Genomic DNA, 14,544 nt, shown 5'->3' on the forward strand with positions numbered 1-14,544 from the left:
CCTGTTTATTATTTAAATAAAATTGAGATTCGAAGAGTGCACCATGCAGGGGTTGCTTAATTAATACATGATAGAACAAGCTGTCTAATTGTAGTTTTGTTGACAAAAAGTCTCTCACACCGTTCTGCTTATAAGAAACCAGGTATTTCAGTGAATGTGTTTGGAACTCAGGCAAAAAAAGGTAAATAAATCAATAAATACTAGTTTTTTTTACATTAAAAGTACTAGGTTTTTTTACATTAAAAAAAGGATATATTTACAATTATACAGCTGGACTCTGTTTAGATGATTCCAATTTTATTGGCAATGTCCAAAGCATCATAATCAGGAGCCAATTGAATGTATGTCTTCTTCTCTCCATCAGGCCTGATCAGGGTGTTAACCTTGGCCACATCAATGTCATAGGGCTTCTTTACAGCTTATTTGATCTGGTGTTTGTGGGCCTTGACATCCTCAATGAACACAAGTGTATTGTCGTCTTCAGTCTTCTTCATGGTTGACTCAGTGGTCAGGGGGAACTTGATGGCATAGTGGTCAAGCTTGTTTCTCCTGGGGGTGCTCTTCCAAGGATATTTGGACTGCCTCCCGAGCTACAACGTCTTGGGTCAGAAGGCAGGTGATACGAGGATCTTCTCTTTATGACTGTGGAGGCCCTTCAACACTGCCTTCTTGGCCTTCAAAGATTTTGTTTTGGCTTCAACTTTGGAAGGTGCAGGAGCTTCCTCCTTAGCTTTCAGCACCATTTTGGTGAAAAGGGGGAACACTAGGTTTGGTCATATAAATACCATAGGCATGAAGTTCTGAATTTGTCACTGAAATAAGAGTCTTAAAGAGAAAAATGCTGGTAATTACATACCATGTCTAATCATGAAAAATATTTTAGGAACTTCTTAAGAGCTGAAATATGCTTAAATCCTTGCTAGGAATTTGTAACCATGGGACACAAAATACAATTCAGACTGCCTGGTTGACAAAAAGCTTCACTCCTATGAGATTCTTCTTTACAAAAAACTTTCTCCAAATGGTACATGTCCAGAGTACTTGCTTTCTACTGAAAAGCAACATTACATGCACATTTGTGTTGACCAAAGGACTGAGTGTTCCAGAATACCCAGTTTGGCAATTTCTTAAACCAAAACGACAAAGCAAAAAGGAAGAAGAAAAAATGGATTATCACGCAAAAGATCTGGTTTATCCACACTATACTGATCTCCCTTCAAATCTTCATAAAGAGATTCCTTTTATAAAGCTTCATTCCTGTTGTTTATGCTATGGAATGTGTACCACTTAATTTTAGTATGCATCTGAGGCAGTAATTCTCAATGTGTATCCTGCAAGATGAAACCACCATGTCAACACTATTTTCATGATCTTACAAAGACACTGTTTTCCTTTCTCACTGGTTTGACATATGCTTCAATTGAACAAACATCATGGCGCATAAAACTGAGGGTGCCTTAGATGAAGCAACGGAGTACCATCAAACTACTAGCAGTTATGGTGCTTTTCACAGTCATGCACTTTGAGATTAACTAAATGCTCATTCTCTTAAGAATGTCCCAAATGAAGCTGTAAAATCATTGATTTTTTTTTTTAATCTCAAAGTTGGAGTGCATACCTTTTTTTTACATGCTCTGTGACAAAATGAGAAGTTCTCATAAAACTTGTCTTTTGTATACCAAAATATGGTTGTTGAAATGAAAAGATACTATGGAATCATTTGTGTTATAAACTGAATTTCATGAATATAATTTTTTACTGAAGGAAAAAATGATGGTTAATCACACATGAGTACTTGGCAGACATTTTTTGAAACATGATCAAGTGAATTTGTCTCTTCAAAGTAAAAATAACATTGTTATTAATGATAAAATTCAAGCTTACTGGAGAAAATTATAATTTTGAAAAGCTGGTGTCTTCTGACATTGTTGCCCAGTACTCATAGATTTTTCTTATAATGTTGATGGCAATATTAGTGTTTTGGGGGCTGGGGATGTAACTCAGTTAGTAGACTGCTTGCCTTATAAGCACAAGGCCCTGGGTTCAATTCCCAGCACCACACACACACACACAAAAAAATAATGTTTTATTTTTTTTTCAGTGTTGGATAATTGTTGTGGTCTAAGTTGTGTCCCTCCAAAATCCCCATAGTTTGAAGTACAAACCTCAGTGCAATATAACTGCATTTAGAGATGGGGTCTTTAAAAAGGTAGTTAAAGCTAATACAATCACTAGGGTGAGGTTTAATCCAATATGCCTTGTGTTCTTATATAAAGACTAGGACACAGACACACAAAGACAAAGGATCACGTTAAAGATGAAGGGAAAAAACAGACACTTAAAAGACAAAGGGGACAGGTCTCCAAACTCTTACATTTTCATCTCAGACTTCTAGCCTCCCAAAATGTGAGAAAATAAATTTGTATTCTTTAATTCACCCTGGTATTACTGTTTAATGCAGCCCAAGCAAATCACTATAATAATGAAATATGTCAATATTTGGAAGATTTGAAAATCTCTGTGAATCCATATTTTCTAATGAATCTCAAAAAAATTGTAAGAAATTCAAGTCATTTTAATATACAGGGTATGAAATGTTTACAGACATGGTTTAGTTTTTACACTGTCATGCAATCAAACATTAGCTCAAGTTGAGATTTATATTTAAAAAAGTAAAATTTGGGCAGTTTTGCATAGTATCAAAAAAGAATATGCACCATGATCTAAAAGATTTTTAAAATATCTCATTTATGTACAACTATGGATGTATGTGAAACCAGGTTTTCTTTATAGCATTCAATAAATGTGTGTTTGCATTCCATATCTTCAAAATGCCCATTTGTCTTCTGCTTCTGGTGAGAAGGAGAAGGCAATTACTCTTTTTTGTTGTTGTTCGAATTAGTTATACATGATAGTAGAATGTATTTTGACATATTATATACACATGGAGCATAATTTCTCCTTCTTGGTTTTACATGATGTAGAATCACATTGGTCTTGTAATCATATAGCACATAGTAATGTCTGATTCATTCTACTATCTTTCCTATTTCCATTCCCCCTCTCTTTCCTTCTTTCTCCTTTGTCTAATCCAAAGTATTTCTCTTCTTCCCTCCCCTCCCCTTATTGTATCTTAGCATCTGAATATCAGAGAGAACATTCAGCCTTTGGTTTTTCAGATTGGCTTATTTCACCTAGCACGATGCCCTCCAGTTCTATCCATTTAACAAAAATGTCATATTTTCATTCTTCTTTATGGCTGAGTAGTATTGCATTGTGTATTTATACCACATTTTCTTTTCCGTTCATCTGTCAAAGGGCATCTAGGTTGGTTTCATAGTTTCGCTATTGTGAATTGAGTTGCTATAAACATTGATGTGGCTATGTCACAGGAGTATGCTAAGTTTAAGTACTTTGGGTATATGCTGAGGAGTGCAATAACTAGGTCAAATGGTGATTCCATCCAAGTTTTCTGAGGAAACTCTATAGTGCTTTCCATAATGGTTGCACCAATCTGCAGTCCCACCAGCAATGTATGAGTGTACGCTTTTCCCCTCATCCTCACCATTTATTGTTACTTGTATTCTTCATAATTGCCATTCTGACTGGAGTGAGATGAAATCTCAGTGTAGTTTTAGTATGCATTTCTCTAGTTGCTAGAGATATTGAACATTTTTTCATATGTTTGTTGACAGATCATACTACTGTAAAGTGTATGGGCAGTTCCTTTGCACATTTATTGATTTGGGGTATTTGTTTTCTTGGTGTTAAGATTTTTTAGTTCTTTATACATCCTGGAGATTAATGCTCTATCTGAGGTGCAGGTGGCAAAGATTTTCTCCTATTCTGTAGGCTCTCTTCATGGCAATTACTCTTGAGATGAAACTCAAGACAATTGCTCAGCATGAGGGTGACAATCCCCTGATTGATACCCATCCCATATGAATTAGGACATTTGTAATGAACTATTTTGACCATATCAAAAGATAAGAAGCAAATCAGTGATGGAGCGAAATGTCAGCCTCTTTTAAGTCCACTATCATCACAACAACTTGACTGATGATATGGGAGAATTCCTTGTGTGGATGGGAGACCAGATACAGAAGCACATTTCCCTTTGTCTACTGATGATCTCAGATAAGGCAAAAAGAGTTTTGATATGCTAAGAGAGCTAGCTGATGGTCCTACATACATGCAAATGTTCATAGCAAGTCATAGGTGGTTCCAGCACTTTAAAATCATTTTAATTTTTATCATGTGAAGGTCAGTGATGGGGCAGCAAGTGTCAATGCTGAATGTATCAAAACTTTTAAGGAAGGGCTACATAGCATAATTGTGGGTGAGAAACATTTTCAGAATAAATATTAAAAGGCGATGAAGCAATTTTGTTCTGGAAGAATATGCCTGAGTGTAGTACATTCACAAATAGTCCAAGACAATGGTAGGATTCAAGACAAAGTTCACATACTGCTGCTTTGGAATAGAAATGTTGCAGCGAGTTCAAATTAAAGCTTTTCCTAGCCTACCACTCAGAGAACTCAAATCGAGTATTCAAGAATGAGCTGGCATGCACTACCCATTTATCATCTCTATAACAAGAAAACCTGGATGATAGCAGTATTGTTTGAAGACTGGTTTTGTACTATTTTATTTCAATCAATGGGCCAAGGCACAATAGCTGCCTTCAAATACTCAACTTAAACCAAATGTTTGCACAGACAGTCAAAGCAACAAAATCTAGCTGAATACTTTATGCATCCCCAACTTTTCATGTATGATAAAGAGTTTTGGAAAGGTTTTAACAGTCTAAATCTATTCAGGACACCCCCAAAGAATGGGAAGAAGCCACACAGCAAAACATGAGTGGTATTCTCATTCTGACACCATATAAGAATACATGCAAAGGCTTTAATGAAGATTTTGTTGTTGATGAAATATTAGCAAGATATTAATTCTTGGGGAGCAGCCAGAATTGGACATTGGTAAATATGTTTATGAGCTTGTTTAGAACTGAGGCTGCAGAGATTTCCAATAAGCTGCTGATTGAACAGGAGGAAGAAAAAGTAAAAAGTTAAAGCAGAGATGAAAGAAGTTATGTCGTGAAAGTTCACAGCCAAGAAACCAGCAGAGGTATTTGCTACTGTAACTGTGGTGTACAGATGTTAGAAGAAATGGAATCCATTATGAAGGATTTAACAGGCAGAAACAGGAGGCTCTTGCTGTCTACAGAAAAATATATAATTAAAAGAACAAACAAATTCTATGATCAAAACTTGGTATCTTCCTGAAGAACACTATGCCTGCTAAACTGTCAATGAGGATCAATGCTCTGTGCCTTCAACAGTTAATCTTGTACCTCCTCAAAAGAAAGAAAGTGGTAGCCCTGTTGCTGTGGAATCCCTATCATCCAACAATTAATTTTAGCTCATGCTTCAAATATTCTTTGGACCCAGTGTGCTCTCAGCTGAGTATGTCAGTGGCAACTCCCATAACCACTCTGCTTTTCAACTTCAGTAAGATATTTAATAAATTATGTGAGATATTCATCATTTTATTATAAAATAAGTTTTGCTTCAGACAATTTATTCAACTTTAGGCTAATGTAACCATTCTGAGCATGTTTAAGGTATACTAGACTAAGCTATGAAGTTAGAAGGTTTAGGTATATTAAATGTATTTTTTACTTATAATATTTTCAACATATGAGTTCATGAGAACATAATCAAATCAGAAGTTAAGGAGTATCTGCAGACAGTGCCACATGTAAGTATAATTGACAGAGTTTTCTCAAGATTATCCAGCTAGCATTAAGATTATAGAAATGTTATTTGGGAGTATTTCTTAACAAAATGAAAATGCAGTTATTAAGGAGATGAAAGGTTATCCACGTGTCTCAAAGATTAATTTTAACTGTTATTATTTGATACCTTATTTCTTACCTCTTGTTTTCTGTTTAACTTTCAACAGAAGATGAAGTACATTGTGAAAGGCATTGTATCAATTTGACCAAAGAAAGCTGAAATTAAAATATTCAAATAATGAATTCTAGAAAATAGATTATTAAAATTGTGTTCCAAATGCATTTGCTCAGTACATAATATCATTTAAATCTTCTGAAATTAGTTGTGTTCAATTTGTTCCTCAAATTTTCATGATGCTCTCAAACTATTTTTTGCTAGAAATTTATGACTACTTATTGCCCTATACACTAAGTGCTTCCAAAATAAAATACAGTGTCCCTGAAAAAGTTTTATTCTATTAAAATATATTGCTGATTTAAGTTGTATTTCAAATATTTTTAATCTGGGAAGACTTTTAAACAATTTTTTAAACTGTATTAATATTAGAAATACTAATCTCTATGCTATGAAGCTCTGTCAAACAATCTGCTAGTTTCCCAAAACAAGTACAAAATTATAATTTTGTACTTTTTGTACATAATTTTGTTAGAAAACCATATCACAAAACTTAAGATGCTAAACTGTGATGGGGAACCAACATTCATAAAGCCATTGCTTTTTTGTAAAGGATAAATGAGATTTTGAGAGTAGATGAGAGTATAAAATGTGTTTGTAACAAAACACATGGATGAAACCATCTTTACATATGAAATGCCACTTTTATATTTAAGTAACTATATACTTTTTTCTTAGTTGTTTTTCTTTCATGCTTTCTGTGTGTGTGTGTGTTCCTGGTGATTGACCTCAGTGCTTCGTGCACACTAAACAAATGGGATGTATCAGTGAGACCCTAAATCTTTCTTTTCATTTGCACTCTCTCAGCATAAATATTAAGATCTTGTGCATAACTTGTTTTCTGGTTTCTTATGTAAATAATAAAACTTAATATTTCATCTTTCTCATTTGATTTCAGATATGGAAGATGATTTTTGCATAATTATAAAGAAAATATGAACCTAATTTTGTGAAAATTTAGGAAATTTTATTAATCACCTTAAAACTGAGACAGCATTATGCAATAGGAAAGCAGTCATGTTTTATTTTGAACTACATTTCAAAAATTTAGAGAGGAAAGAATTCTTGTTTCTCACATTTATTTATTTATTTATTTATTGGTCATAATCTAAGCATAAATATTTAGATGACTGTTGCAGGTATTTTTTATACTTGCAATTGCTACAAATAAAATTGGGAACTATTTCTTAGACAATATTATTGGGAACTATTTCTTTGACTAATATATTTTAGTATTGCCAAATAATTAAAAAGTTTTCATATTATATTTTCCATCATAAAAATCATAGCAGTTTATCTAAACATAGTACTGAACAACTCCAGCTTTCCTTACTTTATAGTAGGTTGTCACAGAGTCATGAACAATAAAAGGTGGTTTGCTTTTCCAGATATCTTCTATCATTCATCAGATCCAAAATTAAGAATTTAGAGTCCAGAATATATTCTCATTTAAAAATCTCTCTTAAATTATCAGAGAAGCAATTGCACTTTAACATTTTATTACACCATATATGTAGGAGTAAAAAAAATATCACAGGCTATAAAGCAGAAAATATATGGAATTACCGAATAAATGGTATACATCTTTTAAAAAGCATTTTATGCGGCCTAATGAGTTTTATCAATTTCAACTTGTTAGTGATGCCAAAATTTTTCTCTCTGGAAACTCATCTATATTTTTTTTCGCATTGCTGGTGAACTGCTAAAACTTTATTCTGTAAATTTAAATATGTTGCTAATACTGAAATTTTAATAAATTTCAAAAATGCATGAAATTTTTCTTACACATTAGTTATAACTATTCAATATAATTTATTCACCATCTGTTTAGATGACTTAATATCAGTTACAAAGAATGGAATTAAATTGACCTCTCACATTTTGTGATCCTCACAATGTTTGAATTGAAATTTCAGCAGCACAATAGCTCTTTGATTGATTTAAATTCTAGCTTTACAATGGCAATTCATGCCATTAATTTAATAACCTCTAGAAATTTGCCTTCATGCATGTATACATTTTAAGAAAAAATTCTTCCAATGTTCCCAACTCTTGCCTTATACTTCATCCCTCCAGAACATGGAAAATGCATTACTTAGAATTTGAAGTACAAATATTCAGATTATGAAAAGTTTTAGTGGCCTGGAAATGTAACTGCATATTCATACAGAGATAATTTAATAGAAAGACCCACTTAACCTTGAAATACTGGCCCAATTTTTAGATATTCTTCCATAGTTTGTTAACTTTTATGGTACACCTGTGAGGTCTATAAAATTGAAGTCAGTTTTTAGGAAATGAAAAAAAGACATAACCCTTGTTCTCAAGGTGCTTACAATTTAGCAAAAACCAGATGATAGAAGAGTCCATGAAAATGAATGAGATCATGCCTGGACACAATGTCCCAGTGGGCTTTACGGTTTATAAAAGTTCTGGTACATAATAAAGAGGATTAGAAAGGAATTAGAAAAGAACTTCTCAAGGGTCTTGCTAATATCCTAGGGTTTTTAGAAAGTATTTGCGATATTTAGTAAAGTTATTGCTTTTCCATCTACTTACTGTAGATAAGAATGCATCTATGTATTTTCTTCTAAATGTCATGGCAAAGATAATTTCTGGAGTTCCTATTACCTTATTTAGATAAAATCTCATATTGCTATGGATACAGACTTTTTAAACCAGCCAATAGATAAACTGTTTATTTGAAATCTGACCATCTCAATGGATATTGCTAGGAACACTTCTCTACTCTCAAATTACCATTCCCAATGTGACCTAAATACAGGACTAGTAGTTGCATGAATTCTTTTATAAATGAGGTAATATGAAGAATGTTTTTACAATTGGAAGTAAAAGATTTTGAATGTAAGGATATATTAAATCTGGAGGGTGGTTAGTGGGGAGAGATGGGGATAATATTTTTGGGTTTTGTTACCAGGGATTGAATTTAGGACACTAACCACTGAGCCATATCCCAGCCCTATTTATATTTTATTTAGAGACAGGGTCTCACTGAGTTGCTTAGCACCTTGCCATTGCTGAGGCTGACTTTGAACTTGTGATCCTTCTGCCTCAGCCTCCCAAGCAGGTGGGATTACAAATGTGTGCCATCACATCCAGCTGGGGATAACATTTTTAATAATAGATACCAAGATGCTTAGGTAAGAGATAAGATTGAATGACTGATGTATTATTTCATAACCAAAAGTTAAACATTATAAAACCTACAGATCAGAACCAACCTAGATGTCCTTCAATTGATGAATGGATAAAGAAAATGTGGTATATATATATACAATGGAATATTACTCTGCCATAAAGAATGATAAAATTATAGCATTTGCAGGCAAATGGATGAAACTGGAGAATATCATGCTAAGTGAGATAAGCCAATCTCAAAAAACCAAAGGAAGAATGATATCGCTAATAAGTGGATGAGGACACATAATGTGGGGTGGGAAGAGTTAGTGTTAGGTTTAGAGTTAGGTTTAGGGAGGGGGCAAGAATGGAGGAAGGAAGGACTGTATAGAGGGAAAAGAGGGGTGGGAGGGGTGGGGGGAAGGGAAAAAAATAACAGAATGAATCAAACATTACCCTATGTAAATTTATGATTACACAAATGGTATGCCTTTACGCCATGTACAAATAGAGAAACAACATGTATCCCATTTGTGTACAATAATAAAAAAAAAAAAACCTACAGATCAGTTTTAGCTAATAATCAGAAATTTGCGCTGAACAAAATAGAAAAAAGAAAAAAATTCTTACTCTGATTAAAAAGGAATATATGAATTTGAGGTAACTATAATAATAAATATATTTTTATATATCACATATATATGAATATATGATTTTTTATTTTTTGAGAGAGAGTAATGAAATTTTCAGTTGAGAAATATTACACAGAGAATTTTTCTTTCTCTGCTCTTCCTTTTCAATATTTAGAGTGTTTGTTTCATTATTTTAACTTTCCCTTTGGAATATAAAATAAAATATGTTGATTAAGTCATACTAATCTTTCTCCTAAGTCAAATAAAAATGTTTCCATCCTATCCTCAATTCTCAACTTGAAGAGGAGGTAATTGCCAATCACATCTTCCCAACATACTTAAAAAAAAAAAAAAGTTTAAAATAGAAACAGATTTTTAAAGGAAAAAATGTTTTTATCCCATTTACGTAGTATTTTATTGCCTACAACCTGGCAAAAGTACATTGCATATAAAATCTCATGTTAGTAAGCAAACATGGTTTGGGTATATCACCTCTATTTTCTTAAACTGTATTTCACCTAACCCTTTCTATATTGTCTCTAATGAACCTAAAATGTAGAACATAAGGATCTAGAACATCAATGTTTACAGCAACTTAATTTACAATAGCTAAACTATGGAACCAACCTAGGTGCCCTTCAACAGATAAATGGATAAAGAAAATATGTTGTATATACACAATGGAATATTAGTCGTAAAGAGAAATGAAATTATGGCATTTGCCTGTAAATAATGGAACTGGAGGCCATTATGCTCAATGAAATAAGCCAATCCCAAAAAAAAACAAAGTCCGAATGTTCTCTCTGATATGCAGATGCTACCTCACAATAAGGATGGGGTAGAGGGCAGGGAAGAATAGAAGTGCTTTGGATAAGACAAAGAGGAATGAAGGGAAGGGAGGGAGAATGGAAATAGGAAAGATAGTAGAATGAATCGGATATTACTCTTCTATGTGCATATATGATTACAAGACCAATGTAACTCCACATCATTCATGTACAACCAGAAGAATGGGAAGTTATACTCCTTATATGTATAATATGTCAGAATACATTCTACTATCATGTATAACTAATAACAAATAAAAATAGAAAAATAAATAAAATAATATATAAATTTTACAAATAACATGAAAAATATATATATATAGTAAGTGGAATTCTATCCAGTTGTATGAGAGAAATTCCTGGGAATAATCCCAGGTTCATTTCTTTCTTACCACCTACATGATGCTACATTGTATGACCTTTCTCTCAGGATGTCTCTACTAAATGGAAGTTGATATTTAAGATCACTTCCAAACCAGAATTCAATGACATTAAATAGTTATCTCTTTAATCAATATAAATAAGTTAATATAGATTCACATATATATACAGTTACATAACAGATGCATGTATGTGTGTATATGTAAAACAGATTTATATTGGTACAAATATGTCCATACCCATATGGGCAAGATGCTATGACATTTCAGGTGTTCTAAATAAAAGAATACAGGAAATGGCTTTTTAATTTGGTAAATAATAATTTTATAATATTTTAATGGTATTACAGATCTGGCACCCCTGAACTCTTATCTTCATATGAAATATTTGAAAATACTTTATACATTCAATGTATCATATTCATAACTGACATATTCTTTTTATTTAATTTTCAAAAACACAGTGAAGAATGAGATGAATCTAACATCACAAAAAACTGCTGGTAAAATAACCACTTTATAATTTCTGAAAAACCTAAGCTTCTAAGATTTTACTGTTCAAGAACAGATGTGGAAAACAAAATTTAGGATAGTATCACATAATAAATAGCTAAGTGATCTGAGCAAAAGTGACCATGGATTTATTTGGGAGTTTTTGGCCTAAAACTGCTTCTTAATCTCTTTCCTCATGTAGATTGTCAGAGTGGAGTTTGAGGTTTATCTCCAAGATACCAATCCACTTTTCAGAGAGCATATGCTAAACAGGTTCTTTGACTGAATTTAACCCTCCATGGGAGAAAATAATCTAGTGATTCAATTTAAAATTGTAACAAAGGATCAAATTTTGTTTACTGAAAGTCATTAGCTTGAAGTAACATCAAGTTATCATTAAAAGTTCATACTTAAAGTCTTAAGTACTAGTTTCCTAATTTTGAAATTAGTATTAGACATCTTAAACCAAAACAACTCAGAAAATTAATCTTTCTAGATTAAATGTAAATTAAACAATTAATGTGATTTTGAATGAAATTTATTTGTATCTAAAGTAAGTACCAAGTTTACCTCTGTTTTATTTTCTTCATTCATCCCATGATCTTAAACTATAGAAATAAATATAAAAATAATTCATAGTCTTGCCTCTGAGGAATTCATCCTTTCACTGAGCTATTAATTTGGGGAAATATTTTATGTAAAAGTGACTCATGATTTTTATCTTTAAGACCTTACATTATCATGGCGATTAACTCTAAATGCCTCCAGAATTATTAGGTCATGGTTTGTCTCTCCCTTGAGATCAAAGTTCTCTGCTTTACTACACTCAGGGACTCCCCACAAGTGTTATATATAACACCTGCTATTTTCTATAGTTCAGGGGTTGGGAGGTGAAGTGGAACAAGTTGTATACACATATTTTTCTGTTGAGTTCACTTAAAGACAAAGATGGGGATATGCAGATTTGTAAATTATGTGGCGCTTGATTGTCAAGCAACACCCTCTCCCAGCGGCAAGGGAATTCGACATTAAGGTAGAAACATGGGCTCCAGATATACTGTATTCCATCTCCACTGCAAGAATCAATCCAGAAAATGTTGGTATGTATTATGTTCACAACATTATTCTTTTGACTTTTTTTTCCCCTTAGAAGATTGCAGAGCTAGAGAAAAATTAAGGAGAATTAGTTACCAGTTTGAACCACTCAAGACAATGTTTATTTGGATATCTTAGTAACACCCTAAAATATTTCCAAGTTGACTGGATTGCATTTTTATGACCTTTAAAATATTTAACCTAATCCTTAATTAAAATTTATTTTGTACATTAAATGCACTTCTTGCCTTTCATTTGTTAAACTCTATAAACTTGAAAGCTTCCCATCAAAGAAAGGACACAAGAAGTTTCCATTTTTTTCTTTGTATTGAGAACACAGATTCCTTAATAAATACTTAACTGATAGTCATAATAACCAGGACTGTCTGTACTACACATTTTTAAATACACTATTGGGACAATTATTTTATCTTTCTTTATTTCAATTTCCTGGTTTGTAAAAGGGCAGAGAAATCATTGACTTTTGTAATCTTAGAGAGCATAGGTAGGATCAAATGGAGAGAAGAAGTGTTGATTTATGTAAACCCAAAAACTCCGTGAACAATGAAAAAAAACTTATGTATTGACTTTATGTCCAAATTTGAAATGAATTGAGCTCTTGATCAGAAACTGGTTCATTCTTGAAGCCTCCAGTGATCTTTCCAGAACTTACTGAGCAGCCTCATCTCTGACCTTTGGCACCATTTAAAACTCATTAACCTTTGATTTTCAGTAGACAAGTAATTTGCATTTTTCAAAAGAAAATATTCATATGAAATTACAAATCTTTTAAAAACATGGTCTTCAATGCTGACAACTATAACTAGGATGTTAAAATCATATTAGAACTAGAAAATGAATGAAAACATATTCTAATATGAGAATCAAAAATCACAAAAGATGGGAACTGTCCAGTATCTCTGAGCAGGCCATCCCTAAGCCAAGTCACCCAAGGACCATTTATATTATTTTAAAGAACTCTAAAGTGAAGGACAAGGCATACTATTAAGTATTTGTCTATACCAGGGTTGTTTCCTCTTGAAAGCTAACAATTTTTCAGAACATCCCACATCTATGGCAAGTTGTTCTATTTGCTTAGTGCTCCTCAGTTCCTTCTTTCTTGCCTTGATTCCTTTAGTAGGCTCAGTCATGTCCCCCAAATATATCAGTTCCTTTTCTCTGGATTCTTTAGCTTATGTTATTTGTCTTTGTAATTTCCTTCAACTAAAAGGAGGTATTTTTCCTAACGAAATATTTTTTCTGTTGCAGTATTTTAATGTGACAAACATTCAGCATTATCAGAGTAAGTCCTTAAGTCTTCCCTTCTTTATCACAATTGATCTCAATTTTTTGAACTTTTTTTGTCTTATTATTCTATTATTCTTGGTTGGTAATATACTTTTAGAAATGTGGGAACTTTGGGATACTAGGGATTGAACCCAGGAATGCTTTACCACTGAGCTATATCCTCAACCCTTTTAATTTTTTATATTGAGGCAGGGTTTCTCTAAGTTGCAAGGCTTGCCTCTAACTTGTGATCCTCCTGCCTCAGGCTCCTGAGTCACAGGAATTATGGATATGCACCAAAGCACCTGGCATATGGAAACTCTTCTGTTCTATTTATGACCATATAGCTTAGTTCACATGCAAGCTTACCTTAAAGACAGCAGGTGAAGCATTTCTGAAGTAAATAGCATTTATTTTTTCCTTTATTATTTTGTCCAACCTCCAGTTTTCTCCTCAGATCCCCACATACAGCTGTTCTCATTCTCCTGAATGTCTATTTTCTTTCCCCACAAAATGTGTTTTTTTATCCCTCAGGCTGATTCCAAGTACACAATTCTACTTTTACTCTTAAGTTTCTGCAATAAAGCTGCATTCATCTCCACTTGATGAGTATGCCTTCTGAACTATATTGCAAGTGGTTCTCACTTTTATCGAATTAATTTTTCAATGCTGATACATGGAACCTGACATCTTTAGCACAGAAATCATAGGTAGGAAA

The 14,544-nt window shown here is 32.9% G+C and overlaps 1 pseudogene; it reads right to left on the bottom strand.

Annotated features, from left to right (window-relative positions):
- Positions 1–281: 281 nt before the first annotated feature.
- On the bottom strand, positions 282–743 carry LOC124991714 (60S ribosomal protein L23a-like; annotated as a pseudogene).
- Positions 744–14,544: the final 13,801 nt, after the last annotated feature.

This window comes from Sciurus carolinensis, chromosome 8 (genome assembly GCF_902686445.1).
Source record: "Sciurus carolinensis chromosome 8, mSciCar1.2, whole genome shotgun sequence".
Lineage (NCBI taxonomy): Eukaryota > Metazoa > Chordata > Mammalia > Rodentia > Sciuridae > Sciurus > Sciurus carolinensis.